Raw genomic sequence first — 27246 nt, forward strand, 5'->3', positions numbered from 1 at the left:
TGTGACGCATCAGACGAAAACACTCACTGGTTTCAACATTTTTGAACAAAAGAATTTGTCAGGTTTGTTATGAGTGCATTTTTAGTTGTTCTTGGTTGCACACCCCCCTAAACTTTTTTTTTTTTTTTTTACTTTTGAACACATCTGAGCATCTTTTGTGGTAAATGCATACCTGTGAGGGGAGTGTCAAAATATCCCCATGAAGAAAAGTACCTTGATGCCGTGAACGTCATTCTTCTTCTTTATTCATTCTCTGTTTACTTTGCTGCGGCTTTCATCACAGCAGCAAACTTTACCAAACATTTTCAAATTAAATTAAGGCATTAGGATTATAAAATAATTTAGAGAGTGAATGTAAATTGGAGGACTAATGCATAAATGATGATGTGTCTGTTTTTCGTGTAAACTACAAGAAAGCTTACAGACATGTTTAATTGTGAAAGCGTTTACGGACGCTCCCACAAGTAATGTGTCTATATAATCACTTTTGCATTTTTCTAAAATTTTGAAGTATCACATTGATATGATGAGTGAATAGAAATGGAGGCGACAGTGTACAGAGGTCTGCCCTTCGTTTGGGCAGCTGTACGTCTCACTCAGCACCAGGAAATGCAGGCCTTGGGCCATCAGAGCTGCAACGCAGATAGGTAGCCATCCGTCAGAGCCAGTACGGAGACAGGTGAGAGCCATCTTTCCATAACCTAATGCTGCCTGCCCCAAGGACAAAATGATTTGACACGATGCGTCAACCCCTCTGTTTGAAAGGAGGCCAAGGGCTGTAAGCAGCAGCTGCTAGGCCAAAGGTAGATGAGCAAACAGGCCCACACTAAAGCTAGGTAAAGCTAGCTCGACAACAACAGGGAGAAGGACTGGCTGTTGTGGCTCAATTCTCAGCAGCTTTTTGTTTTTTGTGACTGTGACTTACGAACATCAGAGATATATAAATACATTTTGAGGACCGTGGCTCGCCACAAACATACTCTTGAACCAAGCTGGAAAAAATGGTATCAGTGAAAAAAGGAGAAGAGAAGAAAAAGCAGAAGCATAGGCAAGCCACATTTTGGAGAGGCCCCGGAAAGACTGGAGTGAATCACCATTTCGTACATTCAGTCTTTCCGTGGCTCGAGCATAAGCAGTGACAATGGCTGAATTAAAGCATAATGCATAGATAGAAGTTATATATTTAAAAAAAAGAAAGACTAGCTTAAAAGAAGTGACAAAGTACCCGACAGATCAGTGTACAGTGTGAGAGGCTGAAATTAGAGGTATCAAAATGGTTTTGAATATGGAAGTGGTGCTGATTGTGGCGATACACACATCTGATGTTTAAACACAAATAACTTCACTAGGTTTCACTTTATCATCACCACCACAGTTTCTTTCACTTCTTCTTCATCTCTCTCTCCCCCTCTCTCGCCCTTCAGTCAGCATTAACCACTGTCTCAACTCGCATGTTTCCACGTTTACCGAAGGACCCAGGTGCGACCAACTGCTGACACCAAAGGTACAGGAACAGAAAATTAATGCACACACGTGCTTAAATGACCACACTGTCACAGGACAAGGTCTGCGTGCACGGATCAGGAGTTACATGCTTATCTGGATTTAGAAGAATACAAGCAAAACCATAATGAACAATAAGCCAAATGTAACAAAATTGCAGTAGAAACCCTTTAGTGAGCACACCCAGCCCCCCACAGGAACAGCCGGGAGTCATGTCACTAAGAACACAAAGCACTGACATATTCACCCAATTATGTACTCTGCCGAGTATGACAATGTCTCGGGATGTTAGCAATGTTCTCCAGTCGGAGGGGAGGGGAGAAGGGCAGAAAGTGTGTGTATGTGTGTTTTGAGTCAAGAGGTTTCAAACTGAAGCTAAGGCCTCATTACTGTAGGGGCTATGCTTACTCCAACCCTGTCTCCTAGGATTGAAGTTTATATATACAAGTAATTTCTGATAGTGAATACATTTTGAAGAAAATTTAGCCCCAATCATAAGAAAGAAATAGTGTCTGTTTGGTTGAACATGTCAGTAAAGATTTGAAAGTTAACCCGGTTCCTTTATTTATCTCAGCCGCAGAATGTAACAGGTCTTTGTCTGAAGCAGACTTGTTAATGAGACAAACCTTCGTTTCCCTTGACTACGTTAAAGTTACTTCATCAGTCTGTTAGAGGACAGTGACTCATTCTGGATAAAACTCAGAAAAACAGTTGAGTACTTGGCACTCGCTTATCTCTACCAACACGGAGACGGTCATCAACCAAGGGACCTAAAACACTCACACAACAGCTGTAGCTGAACTGTATACGACACAGAGCAGCCAGCTTAATTTTAAACACATCATGCAGCCATTTCAAATTAAAAGTTCTTTTAATAGAAACAACCTATTATTTATTTACTTTGTTTAACTGAGGCTTTTATTGTGAACATGCAACAAGATTAAGGTGAGAGACGGCCGGCCAACATTCTGGGTTCGGCCTTTGTTCCTGTCTGCGGCGGTGCCCGCTCAGCAGACACAGAGGCACGGCTTTAAATAGAGCATCCTCTTTTAATTGAGGAAATATTACATTAATAATTTTTTATGTGTATTTTTAGATACTAGCAAAACGTATCGATCTGGTTGAACAGAAAAAATGTCAGCGCCGGTTAGGAGCTCTTGCAGCACTCATAAAAAAATACAGTTCTTGAACAGCTAGATTTAATTCGCTCCACACTGAAAGCGGTAAAAGAATTTGCTCCAATAGGATATAATTTCTAGGGCGACATGAGTTGCTGACTTATAAGATACAGACAACTTCCCATAGCAGTCGCGTGCCCCAACTCTTCACCCCGCACTGTATCAAAGCCACACATCACGGTGAAGACAATCCACTGATGATTTCATCACACCCCCCACCCTTTAGTCTTCCTCTATGCCACAGTATTCTAATCACCCTAATTAAAAGCTTTGTTCATTTAGAAATCTCTGATGACAATTTGTTTCACTCTACCCTACAGCAGTGGTGGCTGTGAAGAGAGGAGAATTAAATTTGATCTTGTGACAGCAATTATTAAATGCTCCCTCCTGGCCTCAATTAAGGCCTTCAGGCTAATGCTAACATGGCTAACCCTCACGCAACTGCAAAGGGCCGAGTGCAGTTTTTGTTCACCAACTTCATACTGTCACCCAGTTTGTTTGTGTGTACATATATATATATATATATATATATATATATATATATATATATATATATATACATATATATATATATATGTGTGTGTGTGTGTGTGTGTGTGTGTGTGCTTCAGTTTGGTAGCTATGGAAATGAGAAGTCGCTTATGGGCTGTTATCTCTTTTGCATTTTGTTGATGGGAAGAGATAAATAGAACAATTTCCCTTTTTGAGGTTGTTGGAACTAAGTCAGCATGTACAGACAGGCAGCCCTATGAGGAAGCTGTGGAATTTACTATTTTTCCTTTTCTCGCTTCATCAGCAAATTTAGAGTCCACAACGATACCATTATATAAAACGATTATATTTTTGTCCTCCGCGACGAACGAGCGCCGGAGCTGACGGTACATCGGCACCTCTCCCGTAGCTGCGATGCTCCCAGCAGCGTTACATGTCATGGTCACAGCCTTGCGGAGCTGAAATGGGAGCCACAGCTCCGCTTTGACTCTATGCACAGTGTGTGGGTAATTTGCAGAGAAGTAGAAGGTTGCACACTTCAACAAGCATGTCCTTCATAGATTCGACCTTCTGTTTTTCTTTTTTCTTTTTCTCTTCCTCCGGTCCCTGTGCTCTGCTAGGAAACCAAGTAACCTAGATCATAAAGTAGGGAGAAAAAGAGTGAGTAAGAATGAGAGACAGAGGTAGAAAAAGAGACCGAGAACACGAAACTGCATGACAGACTGGCAGGAGACAGCCACATTATTACACCCTACCACTAACAACACTTAAGAACACACACACAAAAAAAAGAATACAGAACACACTACTTGGATGATGTCATTTTTTTCTTTCTTTCTTTCTTTTTGTTACCGCAAGCTGATTGTGCTGATTATTGGTGAGCATTGTTTCCCTGTTGATGCTGAGCATCATTAAACAGAGATTGTTCCATTGTAAGTGTTTGTTTAAGCATGGCTGGTTTAATGTTTCCAGGCACTGCCTTTTCACCACAGACACACACACACACACACACACATGCACACACACATGCTGCTCAATGTAAACCTGAGACACAAGCTGTATGTGCCGCATCTATAATTTATGCTACTACTGGGCTTTTGTTTTAAGCCTCGAACGTAAAGAAAGCCGTAAACGCAAAAGCGAAACAAAGCACTGAAAATGTGTCCAGTCTCATAAAGAAAAGAAAAACAATACATACATATATATAACGTGTAACGTGCACAACTGCGTAACGCGAGTCTTTTCCACCACACAGCCTGAACTCTTCTGCTCTCACAGAGCGTTACAGTTCCCAGGGGAAGGGTGGTGGCGGTGGGGTGCATGAGGCAAAAGGTTGTATGGAGTGTGGAGGGCGTGTGGCGGCATACGGTACCTACAGATCAGCCTCTGTTTAGGGGAGTGGCCCCACCAAGGCTCGAGCCAGGCCAGACCCAGTCCAAGCCTCTCATTAGTCATCGGCTGGGTGCCGCGCTCCTTTTTGGAGTGGTTAAGGGGGAACTGGTGAGGGTCTGGCTGTTCCACTGTACTCCACTCCCAGCACCATCACAAACCGACCTCATCAAAGTGAGCGCTCGTAATTTGTCACAGAAAGCAGCCAATTAACATATGTTAAGGGAGGAGGGAGGACTAGGAGAAGGGAGGAGAGGGTGAGTGAAAAAAGATAGCGTGTGATTAAAGAGTCTGCACAGCTGCACAACATCAAGATGGCAAAGTGAGGTTTGAAAGAGACCTCAGACCCAGTAATCTGATAAAGCATACTGTTACTTAACCCTCATAAGCAAGAGCGAGAGAGAGGGACAAGGAGAAAGGGGAAGAATGAAATAATAGAGACAAACAAATATTAAATTACTGCTGTGAATCTACAAGCTTTGGCAGAGTGCCTCTGCTCTCAATATGTGGCCGACTGCGAAGGCCGCTCTATCACACAGAGCTGACCACTCCCGCCAAAGCGCCACTGCCGTTTGACCACACTCTATTTTTAGCTCAGCGCTCACCATTGTCTTTGACGTAGCTCACACTTACGCTAGATTCTGCCAGGAATTTTTTTTTTTTTGTCCTTTTTAACTCTTTGTCTTCCCATGAAACGAAAGCCGTTATTTCATTTTTCATTTATACTTTTTTCTTCTTTTTCTGTCACAAAGTCTCATACGAGTTGCTTACATTCTGACTTGTTTGTTTGCTTTCAAATTCTTGTTCCTCATGGTTGGTTTTAAAACGTGCAGCGCGCCGATATTTATGCATGTGTGAATGCCTGTGTGCGGCTGCATGACTGCGCCTCGGCGAGCGCACGCGCGCGCGCGCGTTTATGCGTCTGTTGTTGTTGTTGTTGTGGGGATGTCTTGTGAAGTGAGCTGTGTGATATTCTGCCTTGTTGTTGGATACGGTGGCATGCTGAATGCATTAGCAGCGCGCGCTGATGCCATTCTGTGTTCTGTCGTCTTTCAGCCACCTCTGCCTTGTCTCGCTCTCTGCGGCGACTGATCACACGTCTTGACAAGCGAGTTTGGGTCGTCGTCTGCGTCGCCATCTTTTTCTCTACGTGGGCTTCAAGTTTTTTTTGGTTTTTTTGTCTTTTCGTTTTCCACCGGGGAAAGGAAGAGAAGTGTGGAGTTAGCTTTAAACAAATTTGAATGTTAAGTTGTTGGGGAAATCCCCTGAATAAAAAAAAAGACAGAAAACAATTCTTTATTCCTTGTATAGTTACTTGAGAACATTTAATTATAAATTATTTTTTATCATCATCATCTTCATCATTATTATCTCGTTTTTCAATTGAAAATCGGAAATGAAAATGCATAAACGGATGGCAGAAAAGCAGAACAGGCATTCTATATAAATCGTGACTTGCTCCCCCCTCTCTTCTTTCTCTCTTTTGCACTCTTATCCTTGCCATCGACCATCAGTCGTTATTTATTTATTTTTCCTATTTGGGGAAATAATGGGCTAAAGTGGCGGAGCGGAGGAGCAGAGGAGTGTGGGATGGAGGGACAGTGAACAGAGGGGCAGAGGCGGGTTTGTGTTTTGCTTCGCTGGGCTTGTTTCTTGGTTGAATTTTTCTCCTCTCATCGGCTTCGCGAGCTGGTGGATCAGTGAAGGACCTGGCCGCCTGGAGAAACCACCACCCCCACCCCTCCACCCACTCCCTGCACTCAAATCCCTCTGCTGTGAGCACAGCTGCACCGTTCACATAACCTCGCATGTCCCCCTCCCACCCTACCCCTGCCCCTCACCCCCTCCGCTAATGATAGCAGAGCACGTCCCCTCCGCAAGGCAACAGCTTTTTCCACTTCACGTACATACACACATATTCTGCTGTGCACGCCCTCAAGAGCGCTGGACACATGCATGCACAGACCAACGGGCACGACATGCCCCTTTTTCCTTCTTAAGGTTTTTCCCTTGATTTTTTTTCTCATATCATTCAATTCCCCCCACCCTCCACCCCTCCACTCCTTCTCTGCCCTGAGAAAAATCCCCCAGCCTTATGACCCAATGAAGGCCTGAGAACATGCACAAGAAAGCACACACAGATACACACACACACTTAGATGAACCCTTTAACTGCAACTGCCCATTTTTCTCCCTCTGTACAACTTGCCACAGCGAGTGACCTGCATCACAGCTGTGTGTGGGAATCTGAGTAGGAGGGTGTGTTTGTAGGAGGATTGAGTGTGTGAATGTATGTATAAGCACATACCTGGACACGTCAGTGTTCACACCACATATGCTGCGTCTATATTTCTGCATAACTGGCTGGGCTATATGTTCACTATATGTATGTATTATCTGCTGCGGGCCCGCGTGCGTGCACGTAAGCGGCGGAGGAGGGAGGCGAGGGCAGTTCTGGCCTTCTGCAGCACCTACTGTGCATTATCCCAAATAAACAACTCATTACACGTGTATTTAACCAAGGGGAACTGGCGAGTAGTGGAGGCTAATCCCCGTCATCGTTCCCAGCGTTCCTTTTCTGATTAGGCTACAGGGAAGTGGAGCCCAAGAAGGTAGGTTGCTTGGTCGGTGCAGGAGGAGGAAGAGCGAGAGGGTAAGAGAAGAAAGAAAATCATTTGAGTTAACTTCCCACAAGTGCCTTTCTTAGTTATAGTATCCTTTCTCCCTCTCTCTCTCTCTGTCTCCTGCTACCCTCTCGCCTTCTCTCCGTTCTTCTCCCTGTGGATTTTGCATTGCTCTTCCTTGTTTTCGACCATCTCTCAGAACTGGGTCATCGACAGATTGTGCGGCACCATTTTGAAGAACATGGGAGGGGAAAAAAAAAAAAACACGTTCTTGCTGTGAGAACAATCCAAGGTTTCTTTAACAAGTACCCCGCTTATCAAATTAAGCTGTCAAAAGCACATTAATAACAGGCAGCACAATTCTCTTCACAGAGAAAGGGGTGGGGGTGGGGAGGGGGGGGGGTGAAAGCGCATTCGGGAAAAAAAAAAGATTTCTCATTCGCTGTGTAAAGAGACAGTCAACCAAGGGCAGTGGAGCTTTTCAAAGATTTCTCCCTCTCTCTTTTTTTGTCCCACTTATAATATGATTATGGGGTCCCTATTATGAGGGGCCAAGATGCAGAGTGTCACTCATTTAAAGGGTGAACAATATCTTGGGTTAGAGTGTAGCAGTGATGACACTCGTGTTTAAAAGAATTACAGATGAAAGAGCATCTCGGGATAATAATGCCGTTTCAAAAGCAAACAATTAGATATGGGCTTGAGGAGCACGATGCCCTGTAAAGAATACCGGAATTAATCAAAAATAAATGTAGTCATCCACCCACAGAAGTGAGACAGTAAAAATGAGTTTGACCCTGGAAAATGTGAGTCTTTGAAAAAAAATAAATGAATGTCAAATGGTAAAATCTAAATAACATCCAGTTCTGCTCCTATAGCTAACCCTATTTATTAAATGCTCTCGTTGTCTCGAATGATTCCATAAGAAATTGAGAGTACAATGAGAAGGGAGTGAGGATCAGACTCAAAGTTAGGCCCCATAGGCAAGACATAGAAATGAAATCAACAAGACAACTCGGCATTCAGATGACAGATAAGAGAGCAAGCCAGCCCGTGCCCTTCCACACATGAACTAACAGTGGAAAAACCCAGTTCTCACACACTCCCCTTAAAATCTTTTACTCTCGACTACATTTGAAAAGAAAAAAAGGGGGAATTAGCTTGTAGGGTTTCTAATCTGTACGTTACAAAATCTGACAGTGTCGGCTAAGACTTCTCGCACTAAACTGCGAGCCCTTTCTGCGCTTTACTCCAGAGGCTGATTTTCTCACACCCTCATTCTGAGTCCAATCCTGTTTGCACGGGCCCCAGAGGGGCTGCTCTGTCATAGCCTGGAGTGGGCCGGCGGTGGATGGATGTGACGTGGAGGAACTGGGACTCTGCTGTGGGGAGGCTGGAGCCACGGCAGGTATCCCCCGCACTTCCTCAGCTATTTTTAAAACCACGAGTCCGGAGATGGGCCAAAAATAAAACAGAGGCCATTTTGGCCCATGACAATAAAAGCAAATAAAGATCCCTCACTCGCACACTTTAACGCACACGCGCGTGCGAATATGAGAAACAGAAAAGTATCCACGCACACCGCCAACAAACAACAACAGATAAGAAGTCAAAAAGGTCTTCACCTGACAATGAAACTATATGTCCTGCTATTGAGCATACACAGATGTGCACATCCGCACATACACAACAGACAAAAGTCAATATCAAGGCTGAGCTATTTCTGTAGAGAGCACTATTTAGGAAGTGCGGGCAAAGTGCCAGTATTCTCCTCAGTATCGTCTGGCTGTCATTGCAGTTATACAAACTCACCTCTTTCCTCTCTCGCCCGCTCCTCACCCTTTCCACCCAACCCCTTGTTCCATTGTCACTGCTCTCTCGCTCTCTCTCTGTTGTTCTTATATACACACACACACGCACACACACACACCAAGGTTATTTGTTTTTCCACTGGGTCGAACCACAGTGGCAGGTGAAAGCATCTATTGGCAAGATAAAGAGAGTGGCTGGTGTGAGAGCACAAGGCCTCACTCTGCCCAGCAAACCTTGAAGTGAAGCGCCGGGCTGGAGTTTCAAACAAAGTGCCCCCTCATTCATTATACATGCAACTGCACTGAAAATCTCCTTCCGCAATGCCATCTTCTTCACATCTCTCCCTCTTTCTCTCTCTCTCTCACTTTGCCTCTCCAGGCCTCTCTCTCTCTCTTTCCCTCTATCTTCTTCCCTCTCTTCTCACATCGGCCCTCTTCGTTTTCTCTCATTTTTTCCAGACAGAGCATCCATAAAGTATGAATAAAATTAATGACATCACGAGCTGCACTTTGGAAGAGCCACTGTAGGAAAAAGCCATACATCACAGTGCAGAAGGAACTGGGCTGAAAAAAGAAGAAGACAGAAAGAGAGAGAGAGAAAAGAGTGCGTGAGGTCTACGCTGTTTCACTCTTCACCGCCTCCAGGGCCTTTCCTACTGTGTGCTATAGTGTCTTATTAAGTTTGACTTCAGATGCACATTAGCTGAAAAAGTTTAAACACTTTTATTATTGTTCAGCTTTTTCTGCATTTCTTTGTCCCGCTTTCTCCTTAATTCTTTGGTCAGCTGAGTAAACTACGTTTTCGAAACAGTCCCGTGTTGCACATTATTTCATAGGCTGGCCTTTGGTGTGGGAATGGCACAGATGACAGTGGAAAGAAACACTGGTGTGGGCTTTGGCAGGACACCGGCTGGTTAAGCAGTGTGCTCTGCAGAAAAGGGAGAGCACTGAGAGCATGGATTCTTTTTTTTTTTTATTGCCCAACTTAGAAAGTGTTAACAGCATTTTCAACGACACAGAGGATCTCCTGATTTTACACAGGTTGTCCAGATTTCTAAAGCTGTGGTGAAAAACAAGCACAAAATTTGAAAAAAGTCTGCGATATTCTTCCTTGGAGCACAAAAAGAGAGACAGACGTATCAGTCGTGCCATCTATTATTGGATATTTACTGTTGCGTTGTTGTATTGAAAAAAAAAAACCCAGCAACATCACATAAAAAGCCTGACGGGGTAGAATTCAAGTCCTAATTCCTCTGAATTCGGTGTGAACACAAGATCTGTTATAAATATCCGATCGCGACGTGACGCTCAGCGGCAGCGCGGATGGGGAGCGGTGGCGGCAGCGGCGCGGATTGTGGCAGCCGAGCGAGCAGGGGGTTTCAGATGGATGCGAGCTTGTGTGAGGCCAAGGCACAGAGCTACCTCTGTGCGTCTCACAGGACTCTGTTGCACAATGACTCGGCTATGTTGCAGTTGTGACAAAGATAAATTACAGCGACTGGAAAACATTTCTACATTTTTTTCCTCACTCTCCCCATCCCTACACCTTCTTTTTTTTCCTTTTTTCTTTTTTTTTTCTTGGCATTGGGTGGATTCCAAATGCGTCCCACACCAAAGGAATATGGTGAAGGCGGGTGGGGGCATCTCTCTCTGAAATAATATTAGGGCGTAAGAAGTTGCTCCTAACTATTTACGGGTCAGGAGCAGGGTTTAATCAAAGAAAATGCCTTTGGCTGCTACATTTCCATAAACAGACAGGAAACACTTCTCTGACAAACTGGCTTCTAAAAAATCTGTCAGATAAATTCTGGTTTCGCCACGTAACGGTTCAAGTCAGCATTACAGATGTCATGTTTGCGTTACCTCTAAAACTGTCTGCGCTGTGCAGGAAAAGAAGAAGAAAAATTCTCTCAGGATTGAAAGTTGGGTAAGTCTTGGGAAGTTAATGTGCCAGTTTATAAGCCTGAAAACTCTCATTTAACTCTCATTTGAACATTTAAGTCTTGATGTTGGAGGCTTTCAACCTAATTTGAATGATCTCATGTTTGGACAAAGAAACCCAAACTCTGCTCTACTCTAAATGTTTCTCTTTGTCTTATCATTCAGACTCCTCTGCTCCTGCACTCCTCCAGCCTTCTCGCCTCCCGGGCCTCTCTCTCTCTCTCTCTCCCTGTCCAAATATTTCAGACAGCAGGCCTCAAGTATGGTGAGGTGTTTTGGGTGTCTCTTTAGGTGGGCTGCAGCTGATGATATGATTGTGCGGTCAGCACTGCCGAGCACAGACCACCCAGCAGGCTGCTGCCGTAATAATGGCCAACAGGCCAGGCAGGAAACAGGAAACAGGATGAAGAAGGGCAGGACATCCTGTTCATCTAGATCACTGTGTTAAACATGACATCACGAACGCATCGACATCTTAACGGAGGGTTACCTGAGCGGAGGCCGAACACTTTGTCGGCGTGCTCTTAACTAACCTCTGCTCAAATAAATTTCCATCTGCGTTCTCTCTGCGCGCGTATCTCTCTCTGTTTTCATGTGCATCTGTCTTCTCAGTTTGCCTTTTCAGCCCTCACACTGACACTGTTTTCCAGACTGCTCCATCATCGCAGACATCAAATCCTACCCTCTTCAGTGTGAGAATAAAGGAGAAAAAGAAAAACAAGCATTTTCATTTGAATATACACCAGCAACAACCTCACAAAACTCAGACGAAGGGAAAAAAAAAAAAACACGTACGCACACAAAAGCACAAAGATTCCAGCGCACGAATACACAGAGACAAGACGCAAAGTTGAAAATGCGCACACACACACACCTCCCAGACACACAGCACACACTGACAGACAAACACACAAAAGAAACAGCAAACACAAAGCACAGCACAGCCAGAAGTCTACTTTATGCAGAAATATTCTAAAGTGTGTTTTACAATACAATTAAACATCAAAGGCTGATATATTCCTCTGTGATCTTTAACACCCCAGTGAACAAACCCCACACACCCCCATCCACTTACAGCATACAGAGAAAGTTGCTGAACGTCACTGCTAATTACTAGATAGAGACAGAAGAATACTTTGCATCATTATGCAAAAACCAGGACATATTCAAATATATGCATTCAATCCACCAAAAAACCATTCAAGGACTGCATTATTTACTTTTTGATTTGTGTGTGTGTGTGTGTGTGTGTGTGTGTGTGTGTGTGTGTGTGTGTGTGTGTGTGTGTGTGTGTGTGTGTGTGTGTGTTTGTGCGTGTGGTAAGTTTTATGAGTAATTGCAGCTCTTATGAGAAGATACACAGACAGTGCTCCTAAGGCAAAGATGCATTTGGATAAACATTTCTAACACGCACAACAGTTAGGACAATGAAAGCGAGATCTGCTGAAGACGAGTAAATAAACACATGGTGAGGTTGAGCCCTGCGTATTTCACTGGTACTATAAAACGTATGAAAAGAGAAAAAAAAGAAAGAAAAAAAGAGAAAAAAAGGAGACTATTCCTCCCATGCAGCAACTAGAGAACACCTGCCATGTGCAATAAACAGGAATGCAAGAAGCCTTTAAGTTATTATAAAACATAAGCATTTTCATCTGCTTATAAATTGGCAAGAAGAATTGTTTTCTCAACAAATGCCTTAATATTTCTGTTATTTATGCGAGGCAAATTTTACTACACACACAGCCTGCACTTTATTGCGTTACATATGCTGCTAAACCAATTAAACGTTTTCACATGCGGGATACACAAGGTCGTCTCTCAGCATTTTAAGACGTTTTCTAACGTTATGAAGCATTGCATGTGAGGCAAATACAAATGTCTACATCTGAGTCATATATCAGCCTCTCATTTGAGCCAAAGGGCATGAAGTCCACTTAAGAGTTCTTCAATATCTACCTCACGATCTTGCCAACCGGCAATCTGCAAATGAATGTTTTACTGATGTTTAACTGAGTAAACTCTGCAAACTTCTTCCAAAATATTTGAAGCCATTAGTGAAAAAAAACAAAAACTTTAAAGCACAGCTAAAGGGGCTTTTAAACTGTTTGCTTAAACATAAATACATTGGTTGTCTCCATTAAGGAAAAATGTTTTCATAGATCTGGTTTTCCATAAGGTGGGGATCTTTGAAATGTGCCTCTTGTGCAGTATTAAATGTCTATGTGAGCAGAGATCAGGGAGCACAGTGGTATAGTTTACACCTTTTCCCCCCCTGAAGATGGAAACTTGGTAGCAGGAATAGAAGTTACCACCAGTAAAACTAATTTATGGGTGTTAAATTACACATTTATAAGCAATATATTAGGCATTTCAAGTGACAAATATTTGCTAATTATGCTGATTTTGTTGCAGTGCCTTGAAAACACATGGAATTACCCTGACCGTGGCATACAATGTGTTCCCTTCCTTCACTTAACTAAAGCTTTACTGAGCCCCTGGCGTACAGCAAAGTGCCCTGACAATCGGCTCAATGCCCTGGCCAATCACAGAGACACGTGACCTTCTAATCCCTCTCTGTGAGAAGGGTAAGAGTGTGTTGTCGCTGTTGGTTTTGTGAATCAGCGCCTAAAATCCCAAATGATTTGTCAAGATGGAGAGGTCTTAAGAGAATAAGAGAAACAAAAGCAGCGCAGGCCAAATAGTGTGGGTGTTGATGCATGTGTGTAAAAGTGTGTGTGTAAGGAGGGAGAGAGAGAGCGAGAGAGAGAAAGGAGACAGAACATGCTTTTGTGCACCTGTGTGTGTTTGCGCACGACTGCATACAAGTGTCCGTGTGTGTGTGTGTGTGTCCGTGTGTGTGTAGAGGGTCTCTTAGATTACAGAGCTTGGCTGACAGACTTCTCAGTGTGTAATCGTGGGTCCACATGCAAGTGCTCACCTTCCTCTGAGCGGATTAACCTATCGCTTAATCCCAAGAGAGCAACAGGCCAGACAGGCCACACAGAACAACTTCATTGACGATAGTCAGAAAAGGAAAGCCACACTTATGATGTTGTTTTCTAAAAAAAATATAAATGAATGCACTCTGACTTTTTTAAGACTAAAAAGTTCACATAAAAGTTTAATAAAGGGTTACTGGACAACTGGACACCACGTTCCCTTCAGAAGTTCTTAAAAATCTTAAAAATTACATACGCCTTAAAACACGGAGCATCTCTCTTTTTTTCCTGAAAGTGAACTGAGAAATGCAGTCAAGCGGTACGCAGTGTGTTTTAAACGCACACATTAAATAAGCTGGTATACAGCTACACACAGAAACACTTTTACCATTCTGTAAGTGCCTTAAAATACCTCATTTACATAGCTGTTATTTTAAAATTAATTTAATAGTTTAATGAATCTCAAAATATTCTCTAAAAGTTACATTAATTATATTTAATTTCAAGCAGTTATCACTACATTAAAGCCCTGTTCATTTCTTACTTTTTTATATAATTTACTTCACAGACAAAACTGTGTTTCAGCTTAAGAACTAATTCAGCCCAATATAAGTAAAGAGATAAACGTTTATCCTCACATTAGGCATACGTTTTTTTGTCCACAGCCAACTCAATCCCAAAATCTATCTAAATGAAAATGAAATGTATAATAGTAATTTTAAATGTCACTGCAAGCCCGAGTTTCTCTGCACATTACATGGTGGGCCTCGTGTCCGCACACTTTAAGTGTAAAACAAAGAATCCATTTTTAGCTCCAAAGCTGAAACCTGAGAAAAGTTGCCACAAGTTAATTGTAGCCTCGTGATTTTTCCTCTCATCGCAACAGGTTTAGTTGAGCAACGCGAGGCTTAACCAAACTCGCAATATGAATTTAATCATGCTTGCTCTCTTGTAATAAGTCAGTCTCAGTCACAAAGGCACAGAGAAGAAATTATAGTTGAGCCTGAACAGCCAAACCTCCTCTAAAACACTGATTTACAGCACAGTCCGCCGTGTCGCTCATCTACATAAATTTACATCCAAATAAGTCTAAAAAATGTTTTCCCCTGTATTGCAGCGATGATATGATTAGCTATTTATTTAATAATTATCAAAGCTTCCTACATAATATACCGGTTTAAAGTTTAGCACGGCATAATTGCCATCAGTTCACCTCAGTTTAGAACGTTTATTTCGTGCGCAAAGAATATCCACAAACTAGGATCACTGTTTCCCTAATCTGTTGCTTTGATGGCAATCTGAAATGTAAAAACTTGTGCATCTCCTTTTGCCTTTATAATTTTGTTTGAGGTAGACTGAACGCTACATTTTACAACCCAAATGTAACTTTTCATATGCCACCCTGCCCAAAGGCGCAAAAAGAGGGCATAAAGTATAGTGTTAATGTGACCAGCCTGTTCATTGGCTTCGGGACTGTGCGCCTGCATGTGGACGCGAGAAAGCTGCACAAGGTCGACACAGCAGTGACACCTAAAATCACCACACGGATCTCCTAATACACCATAACCAGTGATTTGATGTCGCTCGGTAACTATATTACATTGCTGTTACCGGCACGAGTCGAAAGGGGGTCACAACAAATCAATACACGCAGTTGCTGTACTTTGTCAGGGGAGACAACGCGCATCAAACTAGACCCTCAAGTTTCCCCTTACGGAACATTTCAAATAAAATAAATAATATTTTTTTAAGAACCATACGATGGAGTGAGGTGTTTGCCAGTGAGTGCCAAGTGGTGCAAGTGCGGTACTTACTTTATCTGAAATCTTGTCCCGAGTGAAGCGAGAGAAGGCTACAACAAGCGGTCCGCCGGGTGTTTGGTCCGGCCGTTTGACAGGAAGGTTGGAGCCGCTGCTTGATGGGGGACGGAGTTCGCCGAGACGCACTTAAAATCCAGGAGCGCAACTAAGCAGGAGGACGGCGCCGAGAGGAAAAAAAAGTAACCTACAATACGTGGTATGAGTCCCTATAATGTCAGAGAAAACTACCTCTCTCTCTCTCTCTCTCCTCTCTCTCTCTCTCTCTCTCTCTGATCCGACAGAGCTCGCTCAGGAGGCGCTGAGGACGCACCGTCTGGTCTGCTAGTGCGTAGTACCGGTGAGCGGCGAGGGACTCGGTGGAGCGGCTGTGTTGGAGGTGGTGCCGGTATTAGTACTGGACGTCTGAAGCTTAATAGTGATGTTGCGAAGCTGTTTCTGTTCCTCCCCACAATCCCGACCAAGTCTTTCCCTAAACCTTCTGCTCTCCTGCGTGAAGAAATAATCGATTTTTTTCTCTCTACCCCCTTTTCTTTTTTTAAAAAAAAAACTCCTGAAAGGGGGCGGTCTCACATTTCCCAACTCCACTTTAATAAACGAGGCAAGGCTCTTAACGCTTTATTATCGCGCCAGGCCCGACGGAGTGGACACAATTAGTGCTGAGAGAGGACCGCTAGAGGAGGAGGAGGATGATGAAGATGGGGCATGTGTTCTTTAACTAATGATGTCACGGAGAGCACCCCGAGGTCTGCAGGCGACAGCATGCGATGAAACCCGTACCGCGAAAGTTGTGTTTCGCTCAGGCAGGTTAAGTTTTCAGCCTCTTGTTTCACATCAGATGCCAAGTACACCAAAACTTAAGTCTGTCGTAGCAAGAAGCAAAACACTTCAGCGTGTTTCAGCACCTTTAGTTTTTTGTTTTTTTTTAGAAAATACTTAAAAAAAAGACACCATTTTCTACAAACACACTCACAGATGATCCAACATCACTCATTATTTTAACAATAAGAGTTTAAGATTAATTATCACATTAAATGACATGATTCTTCCCTCAATGCGATTTCGCTGGAAAAGTAGGAGCAACTTTAGCAACTCCCGAATAATGCCATTTTCTAATTCTCAACAATTCCTTGGATGTCTGCTCTGCCTCCTTTCTCAGACGCTGCAACACTTTTGCACATCCTGCACCCCGCCAATCATTCTTAGGGACCCAGCTATCTCCTACAGATAAGCCCTGACAGAGACAGTAAGCATTGGGGAATTGCCAAGCCTTTATCCGTCCAACCAAATGATTTCAAAACATCCACTCTATTAGTGTGAAGATAACAATTAGAACAGCAAGTTTGCCACTTCAGATAAGACACAGACAGGCAGTGCATTGGCTCTCTGTACAGAGATGTATACCAGATAGGCCTCATAATACCAGAGTTCTATTATACTCACATTATATGGGTGCCGTATCACGGTTTTAGGATTTTTAATGGCTGCCCTGAATGGAGCTTGTTACGCTACAATACACCGTTAGGCCCCATTGTTGACTTTATATCAATTTAACATTGAAAAAAGGGAAAACATTATCACAGGCTTCCAAAAGTTTCTTCCATCCTGATATTTTAACAAACCAAAAAAAAAAAAACCCCAAAGAAAAACACTTATGGTCTATATACAGTTAAACAGCAAACCCCTTTCTCTTTATTAGCTTTGCACTGTAAAAGCAATACAGACGGCGTGTTGTGTAAATAGACCCCGAGTGACTCCATGATCTTCTCCTTCCCTTTTGAAGTTCACCTACGACGCATAAGCTATGCAAGCAGTCAGCCACCCAGTCAATCAGTTATTCAGTCAGTGAGGGTAGGAAATGGTAAGACATCAGGTAATAAATAAATCAAGCTGGCTAATCTGCTTGACGGGTGAACATTACAGCCTGTAACCGAAGTCGCTGGTGTCTGATGACTCTGAATGCCACCTTCACATCACCTGACCCTTTAATCTTTAATAGCATTTCCTCTGGTCCCTAGACCTCCATACTAATCAATAAGGTGCTGTTGGACACAGCAAGTTCATAAACGCGACATGGCAGATATCAACGGCGTTACATGTCAGCATGTATGAAACGGCGAGTTCACAGAGTCACAGTTTCAACAGACATGATTTCCTCCTTTCAGACTTCTTCTGGTGCTCGCACCTGACAGTTGCAGTAAGTCTCCAAAATATATGGATAGCTGTGGGTGCTTATGTGATTGTACATACCACATGCAGTGTTCCTTCTTCTTCTTCTTCTTCTGTTCGTGCCCTCCCTCTTGTAGCTTTCTATGCTGTTTGCGAGAAGTTCACTGAAGAGGTCCTTTCAGTGTTCCCAGTGCTTGAGGTCGTCATTTGGTTAGCACCTGAGAGGAGAAGCAAAGTAGGCAGGCACGGTGAGAAGAAGAGTGAACCTGCCAGTGAAGTGCTTACTGCTTCTGTGTAAGAGTAGGCACTTGCACATAGTGTGCAAAGATCTATGTTAACATCTGTGTAACGTGTGTGTGTGTGTGTGTGTGTGTGTGTGTATGATAGCCATGTGAAACAGAGAAAAAAATGGGGGGATGTGGAATACATTTGAATGGTGAAAAATCATTAAATGAGGCAAACACTGGCTCATGCTTATTCATAAATGACTGACTTGTCTACGGGGATAAACCTATGGTGAAACCATACTAACAGCCTCCCTCAGTTCTCATACATTTAATGCAAAATAGGGAAGACCTGCTGTATATTTTGCTCTTGAGACTACTGAGCACAGGGCTAAGGCTAAATATCTATATCTATATGTATTATATACAGCATTATAACCAGGCTGATATTAATCCACATTGCAGAGCTGAAGGTGTGCCACATTGTGCTATTAAAACTGATAAATTTAGAGTTAGTTACACAATGACTGTGTGCAAATAAGCAGAGCGCGTCGTAAGTTAAATATTATATGTTTTGGCATTTGTGTTATCTTAAGACAAACTATTTTCTCATTAATCAAAATGAGCGAAATTATTAGTTTCTTGCCATCTGAAACTTTCCCAGACCTACTCATTAGCCATTGTCCCTCCCTCCTACATGAATCCTGAACTTGTGTTCTGAGGAGTGTGTTTGCGAGTGTGTTGGAGTGTGGGTTGACAGTCTCATCAAAGCCTGGTGGAGGAAAAAAATCAGTTTAAGAGTTTGCCAAACAATTATGTAATTTCAAAATATGTCACAGTGTGCATAAACACACACTTTAGGCTTTCGGGTAAATTCAGTTTCGTGAGGTTTGGCTTCGGCTGTGCATAAAAAGTGAAACAGGGGAAACTGCGACTGGATCTTAAGTCAAACATATAAGTGCGGTTTGCTGATATTGATCTTGGTTGGATTGTTTCTTAAGCCTCTCCTGGCAGCCACTTCACAGCATGTGTCACACGCACGCACCGAACGCACACGTGCAGAACAGCTTGCCTAAAAATGTATGTGTGCGCGCACGCCCGTTTGTTTTTGGTAACAGAGGGAGAAAGAAAGAAATGCCTCTCTCAAGCAAAAGATAAACACAAACACATTTCCAGGGCAAACAAGAACAGCCCGGGCTCAGTGCAATCTGTTGTCGATCATGCTCACGTGAAAACACAATCTGCCTGTCACAGTAGATGATGTTGTCAAGCGCTCTGCCTCACTGCTCCTGAGAATTAGCCAGCGATTACAGAAGCACTACGAAACACGCAGAGTATTTGTTGTATGTCGGATATGTCTGAAGATGCTTGCAGCTTTATTTGGTATTTACCGCTTTCTCTTCCTGCACTCGTTCCCTAATGAATTTTAGACACGTTTGTTTTTTTGACAATCGATTGATGCTACATGATGTGACGACCAAAGGCTTCACAGAAAGCACAGAAAGACCTGCAGGCCAATTTAACTCACATGCTCAGCTGGGAATCCACAGATCTCACTTTTGCAGGTGGAGATGTCTTATGGGTGTTTCAAGGGCAATCACAGCAATATTTTTTGACCTGGTATATAATGCTAAAAATTCAATGCATATTTATTAAAAAAGATTTTTTTTTTTTATTATTCTTATTCAGCCTTATTGAAATGCATCACATATTATGTATCATTATAGTTAGGGTTAGGGCAAACCTAGATTGACTAAAGAAATTTGGAAAAACAAAACAAAACTGTATAATAATTAAAACGTTATTCATAATTGTGAATCATTTGCACGTGCTATGTGTATGTAATGTGACAGTATACATTCAAGAGCACAAATATCGAGGAATCCGCAACATGGTCCGTTATTTTATACAATTATTAAACTATAACGTCATTCATTCTTTGTTCATTTGAACTCCTAGTATCTAAGCCATACAGTTCTCACTCAGCCTCAACATCTGGGCTCTGTTCTCAGGAAAAACACACCTGCTTTAGAAAATGAGAGACATTCCCCCGCTGATCTGTGTTTGGTCTTTGGGTAAGTCGTCTAAAGCGTGGTATTATAAATAATTTGAAGCTCCTTATTAATAAGTATTATAATGAAACTCACAGGGCAATATCATCAGTAATTATAGTCGAAGGAATTGTACTACAGTACTTTATAATTAAGGGAGCAAAGGTTAGAAAATCAGGTTTAATTAACTGAAATCATATTTCTCCTTGTAATATATATAAAACAAAGAAAGTCATATAACCATGAGGAAGTATTTATTTGCACTTACGAATGGGTTTTTTTTTTATATGTGAACATGCAATTCAGCTATTAGGCAATATCTCCTTGTTCATTTTATTTCTGAAAGAAAGCAGCGACGCAGTTCTGCCTTAACTTGGCACTCATGCCTCGAGGTATTTTGCCTCTGCAAGAATCAGTTGTATGCAAATGTAAAAAGACTTGATCAAGATACACATATCATATATTCATTTCATCTACATCATAACTTTAGGTCACTATTGTATCACTTTACAAGAAAACAGATTTTTAAAAACTGTTGTGTCAAATATTTCTACATCCTGTAGTTTTACTTGTTATATCTTGAAATGTAATAAATAACAAGAGAAGTGACCTGCTATATTTCAGTGAAACTGTATACGGTTTTAATTTTAATAACACATTTTTTTTTCTACCATGTGGCTACATCTTTAATAATATCTATCATCCAAAACTGCAATGGCTATATAACAAGCCCTTAACAAGCAGTGTCAGTCAGAGACAGCTCGGGTGATTTGCATGTGTTGCGTTTAACCAACACTATTCTGTCTGTACACCTTTCCTGCATTATGGATGAGGCACAAGCTGAACAACAAATTCTCCCTTTGTTCTTCTTGATTCTCTGGTTACATCACAGGAAAAGCTCCATGGTCCTGTCTGTGACTGCACTGGCACACTGAGACACAGCGATGCTGGGCGCTCTGTTAATCAGACCTGTTGCTTCTTCGCTTTGTTATATCGCATCTACGTGGGCTTTTCGACACGCAGAGAGACAGACCACAAAGCAAGCACGTCTTCCACATATTTAATTCGAAGAACTAACCGTGCCACCTGTCGAATGGATGATAATAAACAATTTCAATAAGATGATCACATTGGGAAGAAAATAAAAATAGCTCACGTCGACTACAGAGGTGATTATTCAGCCTTGATACCTGCAAATTGACTCCCTGCTTATTTTATTTACAATCAAAATGCTTTAATGTCACATATATCATTAATGTGACAGGTGCCATCAGTGTGTGCCATCTGCTATATATGAACAACACAGTGTACAGGCACTGCAATTAAGTGTGCTGCCTGCAGGGGAGGTCTGCACCCTTCTTAGGGGAATGGAGAGGTTTAGCACAGGGGTTAACTGGAGGTGTTCTCTGTGCCCCAAAGTTTAACCAACTTTTTACCCTAAACTACTTCAACACGGTCGTCTGTTTAGGCATTTTAGCCAAGTATTTTTTTAAAAAACAAATATTAAATATCTCTAACCGCTATCCCACAAATATTTTAATTGTTTTTAATTTACTTCCTTCATTATTCTAATCCCTGATGGTTTTTTCTCTCCCACCTCCTCCTCTCCCCGTGTCTTCTTTGTGCTTAACTGCCACGCTTACTGTCTGTATATCAAGGGCTCAAAGTTCTCTTTGTCTCCAGCAGATTGCTTCGCGAGAGGGAGGGAAAAGAAACTCACTTTCTGCTAATGATTTTTCCTCATTTTGAATGGTTGGAAAGTAATTCCCTATGAACTGCTCCAACAAAGGCACAGTTATTCCATTGTTCTTGCTGCCCTTTCTCTAATTGTGCCTATAAAAGAGAGATGCCAGTGATACTTTTTTTTTTATGTCTCAGTTCAAGGGGTGCCCACCGGTGTTTCCTGAAGTGGTGCAAAAGCTGTTTCTGAAACAACATTATTAGTGTTAAATGTGCGGCAGTGGAACAGAGCCCACGTCTGAGCAAAGTGCCATGATCAACATGTCAAAGAAGAAATGCGGACTTAAATTACAGCTGAAGTTTGGCTCTGTTATGTATTTGTAAATAATATTGAGCGTAACATGTGATGGGAGACAGCTGCTTCTTTCTTATTTAACCATCAACTATGGTTTCTTTAAACCACATCCATGATCCCTCCCTAAACTTAAGTGCATTTTAGAAAGGAACTGGCAAAACTTGTTCTGCTGACAAAGGAGGCAAATCAGATACGGGTCACTGGCATTGGTGGTTTAATTAGAGGCAGCAGATGCAATATAGTTGCATGCTGAGCAATAAAAGTAGTTTTTAATACTGAAGAATAAGTAAAGTTACATTATTTTTAACAGAATATTACAATATAAAGAGTAATATAAAGATGATCGTTTGTAAAAAGTTGCACTTACACTTCCTGAATAACAAAAACCAGCTGCAATGCATCCAACTATAGCACGAAAGTCTGCAGTTAGCTTTGTTTTGATTTCCCATAATAACTATTACACAGCAAAAGTCCCTCCTGCAGCTGTTGACCTCAGCCAATTCTCTTGACAATTAACAATCATTCAGCATGGCTCTGCAACTTCTCCCACACTCTCACCAAGCAGCTGATAGTGTCTCACTGCGAAGAAAAGCAACTAGAGTGGAATACGTTGCGTATCTAAACGAGGATTTCCCAGCTCAGATGTATGAGAGCGAGGCCGACCATCGGCGCAGACCTGTGTTACACAGTAGAGCTTGGCAGACGAGCGGCGATGTCTAAAGCTCTTTGTGCCTCCAGGATCACCCCCAACTCATTCTTATTCAGACATGATCAGAGGAGAGGCAGGCAACTGAGATTAGCTGCAGATCAAAAGAGCTGCCTAGCGCCAGCGCTCGTGTTTTGTAGATTTAGGCGGCCCCGGCACACAAGCATTGTATCGTGGCGGCGGAGCGTCATACTGTTTTCTGGCCTCGACAGTGCTCAGGGGGTTAGAAGGAAACAGAGTTTTTAAACAGAAGGATGGACCGCTGCTGGAAGTCTTCCAAAATTAAATAATAAAGATAATAAAAAGGGGAATGAAAAGGAAAAAAAAATAAGAGCAGAATTACTACGCTGTTACTGTAAGCCATTACAGAACCAAGGTACTTCATGCATCACAATTGAAATCACTCCCATATGTGTAATTGGTCTTGGTTCAGTTCTAATTTGTTTTAAAAATGAAATGCACTTTCTACAGTAACATAGTTTCAGTAACTCGGGAGCATCTGGATCAGTGGTGCCACAAAATAACCATGGAAACTAAATACTACCAATGCTTTCTGTCAGCAGCAGCTACACAGTAACAACAAATCAGCAAATTACTTCTACAGTGTATCTTAACGTTCCCTCTAATTTATACAAAGACACTGTGACACAGTTGAAACCACAAAATGCATATCTGCATTGAATTACCTTCCACTTAACACCAGACAAAGTGAAACACTGAAACTAAAAGCTACATTTTTAGGGAAAATTTGTGCTCGTATTATCACTGACCAAACTTTGACATTCACATTTGAGACATTACCATTTAAGTTAAAAATTTATTAATAATTATAATTTACTTACTATTCATGCAACACAAAAAACAAACAAAACAAAACAAAAAACTGGAAGCAACAATGAAACCAATAGCTGACTTGGAAGGTGGAAAGACAGGATGAGGTGAGTTTCAAAGGCAGAGAGGCAACTGCACAAGAGCGCTCACCACCCTACGGAGAAAGAAAACAGTGCGTTTCCTCAACTCCGCTGACCATCAAAGCCATGGAATTCAGGGGCAGAGAAGCAGTAAAGTAAGGACTGCACTGTTCCTGTAAACTGGGTCAAAGTTTCTACTGTTCTGCTTTTTGGGTGAATAACATGACATGTGTGCATGTGTACTTCTCAAGTTTAGATGTATATTAAAAATGAAAAATAAAACTGTTTTCCTTTTCAAGTAGGAGTATAATAAAGTTTTATATCCACTGTCTGTGTCAACAGTTGACTTAGTAACGATTTTAATAAATAGTCTAAAATACCCTGAACTTCAAATTTAAAGATATGAAATTTATAAGCATCAACAAATTTAAATCTAATGTGGAAACAAACTTAAAAAATAAAACCCTTTTACGCAGTTTGGGACAAATGACATATTCTTACATCCCCTGGTGAAGAATAGTCCCCTTTCTGTCAATCAAAAGTTTGTCCAGTATGTCTTCATTAGACACCAAAATGGGAAACACACGTTTCATCTGAAGTATGTATTTGCATCTAGTGCAGCCACCTTGAGGGAATGAGTCATTTCTAAAGCAAACAACACTTTAAGGCCACGCTCTTTCTTTCACTGATAATTCCAGATCGTGCAATGAGATGTTCTGAGCAATTACCCATAACGGTACAAGTAACCTAAACTGACTGTGAAGAATTAGAAACAGAGAAACAGCACAATATAAAGTTCCACTTTACTGACTTTAACCATTTTTCTTGCCTTGGAGACATAAAAATGTACACTCTTAAAACTAAACACACACACGCACTTCCAGGAGCCTCAATCAGCTATTCCCCAAGTGCTCAACAGAGGTGATTGGCACCAGCTGGGACCTCGCTCCTCCTACAACACTGTTTGAGATTTTTTCTCTTTTTTTTTTTTTTTGGTGTCTTTCTACTTTTTCAGGAGCAGGAAAATCTAAATGTAAACAGCAGTTAAGTAGATATTCTAGCCTTGTTCATACTGGTATAGGCACTTCTGTGTTGGGTTACATGACAAAGACATCATTCACTAAATCCTGCGAAGCTATAATGAAACAATTAGGCAATGCGGCTGCAAAATAAATTTCAGAATGGTTTAAATTGTGCAGCTCAGATATCCAAATTATGGCTTAATCTGTTAAACATGTCATGACCTGCTGTGCAAAGTGTTTGAAGTTCTGACAGAGACAGGTTTTCCACTAAGAGAATGAGATTCAGACTAGAGGGTGGAAAAAAAAAGTGGAATAGGTGTAATTTATAAACTCACCCGTGCCTTTTCTCTGCTTCTCCAGGAAGCTACACCCTCCAGCACCAGCTGAGGCCCGACTGAATCAAACAGGTAAAAAAAAGTTGAAAAAGAGAAAAAAACAAACAAACGTGATAATGGATAAAAAGAAAACAAAAGGCCACAAATGACCTTAAATAGATGTCCTGCATGTAATAAAGCCAGACCAGCTGGCTTTGAATAGAACCCCCAATTTGGGTTGTCTGTTTGCCCCCGGTCTCTGACTGAACTGAAACCAGGTCCGGTTCTTTCCAACCATCTCTACCACCCCTACCCGTCTATCCCAGCTGAATCCACCTGCCCCTATCACTCTTGGGTAAATATAGCCTTCTGAGGGATCAGTGTCACCCCCCACCCCCCATTTCCCCTGATGCATACACATGCCCCAGACCTTTGTCAGCACTGGCATATAAGCCCTACCAAGAATGCTGCCACCTCCACAGTGGCAAAAAAAGACTCCCCTTTTTGCCCCTTCACATATCCACAGTTCTGCTGCACACAAACTTTCAATATCCTCTTTTAATCTTTCTTAAAAGTATGCGTATATATACATATACAGTATAACTTTACATAACAAATACTCCTACTCTTTGCATAACCAATCTGTGTAATCGTGCAAATAAATGAGCCACTGGAAGGGATTTGTCAGCATTGATAGCATCTTGTCCAATGTCAAAATACCAGGTGCAGTGGTATACACCTATAATTTCGTAATTATAAGCTCATTTAGCTGAGTTTATCTATGACTAAAATCCACCTACAGTCTTGTTTTTTTTTAAAAGAAACATATTACTCCGGAAATGTTTCTCCTTTTCATTGCTACCTGATAAAAATCATACATCTTCATCCAAAAGAAAACTTCTGAATTTCCCAAAGCCGCTGGCATCCAGACTGTAAGCCATTTTCCCTTCTAAATGATACATTCAGTAGGATGTAGGAATCAACAAGCTTAAATCATAACATCCCCTGTGACTGTTTGTACATTAGCTGAGTTTTGCGGGGGTGGCACAGGGGTAATTGTAATTTTATCACAAATTTTCCAGTCACGCTCTCATACCTGATGCCAAAATCTAATGTAGATAATGACAGAACAATACACCTAAATTAGTGTTTTATATATCCCTCTTAAGTCAACCAATTTGCTAATGTGGAGACTGATGGCACAAAGGAAAGATGAGTAGACTATAGATTGGTATTTTCCCAGAATACATCCAAAAGAGTGGATCCACTGAGACACGAGATAAAACAGTGGTGTTCCCTGGATGATAGGTGTTCACACTCCTGACAGTGAAATATGGTTTGTATTGATCTAGTTGTATTGTTTTCATGTTTCTGGGCACAGATAATCAACTAATCTGTTTATCTGGGGAAGTTTTTCTGTCACCATGACTACCTGTACACCTATCCAATCCAGGGTACCTATACATTGGTACATTTGCAGTGACATCATGAGCAGGAATTCACTAATCTTTTTTGAAGGGAATTGGGTGGGGAGCGGGTTGTTGGGGGGAGCTCATTTAATTGTGACCTACCTCTATGAGGGATTCAGTGTCTTGATCGAAGATGATATGACCGTGCTGTATTGTATTATTGTGTATTTTGGTTAAAGACTTCCCCTTAGTACACTTCTTTCTTGCCAGTTGGGAAATAGTGGGTCTGTCCCCCCCCCCCCCCCCCCAAAAAAAAATCAATAGAGTGCACTACAGATGACCAAATCCTGGTTGTCTGATTATGAGTGTGGAGAAAAATGGTAAGAAAGGAGCACAAGTACCAGTAAAGCTGTAGCACAATCACAAAACCTTTACATGTGTATCTTGTCCTAATGAGACAGTTTTAATTTTAGAAATTTTTATATTTCTTAAAAAAAAAAAAAACAGTTTGTACTTTTCTCTGAGCTTTGTGCTTTACCTTATTTAAAGTCATATCTGTGGGAGAGTAAAAACAAAAGTCACTTTATAAGCTATAATAAACTGTATGAGGACATGTCAGCTGCTCAGGCAGAGAGGAAGCTGTGTGTGATTGAATGAGGGTACCTCTCTGCACTGGTGGATATTTTGGAAAGATACTCTGCTAAATGTTTA

General features: G+C 41.7%; 1 protein-coding gene across 14 annotated transcripts in view; it reads right to left on the reverse strand.

The window, feature by feature from the left end:
• The window catches only part of mef2cb (myocyte enhancer factor 2cb), a 69273-nt gene extending 43827 nt beyond the window's left edge, over window positions 1–25446 (reverse strand). For 2 of the 14 annotated variants that reach the window (XM_040019698.1, XM_040019697.1), the window contains exons 1-2: window positions 25148–25444; window positions 17945–18081 (exon numbers count right to left, since the gene is read on the reverse strand). The gene's annotated coding sequence lies outside the window, so the exon portion shown is untranslated. Of the gene's footprint in view, window positions 1–15691; window positions 17077–17944; window positions 18082–25147 lie in introns of those variants that run through there. The other 12 variants (XM_040019691.1, XM_040019688.1, XM_040019696.1 and 9 more) reach the window with 10 other exon arrangements.
• Window positions 25447–27246: the final 1800 nt, after the last annotated feature.

Source organism: Simochromis diagramma, unplaced genomic scaffold, assembly GCF_900408965.1.
Source record: "Simochromis diagramma unplaced genomic scaffold, fSimDia1.1 OVJJ01000822.1, whole genome shotgun sequence".
In the NCBI taxonomy this organism is placed as follows: domain Eukaryota; kingdom Metazoa; phylum Chordata; class Actinopteri; order Cichliformes; family Cichlidae; genus Simochromis; species Simochromis diagramma.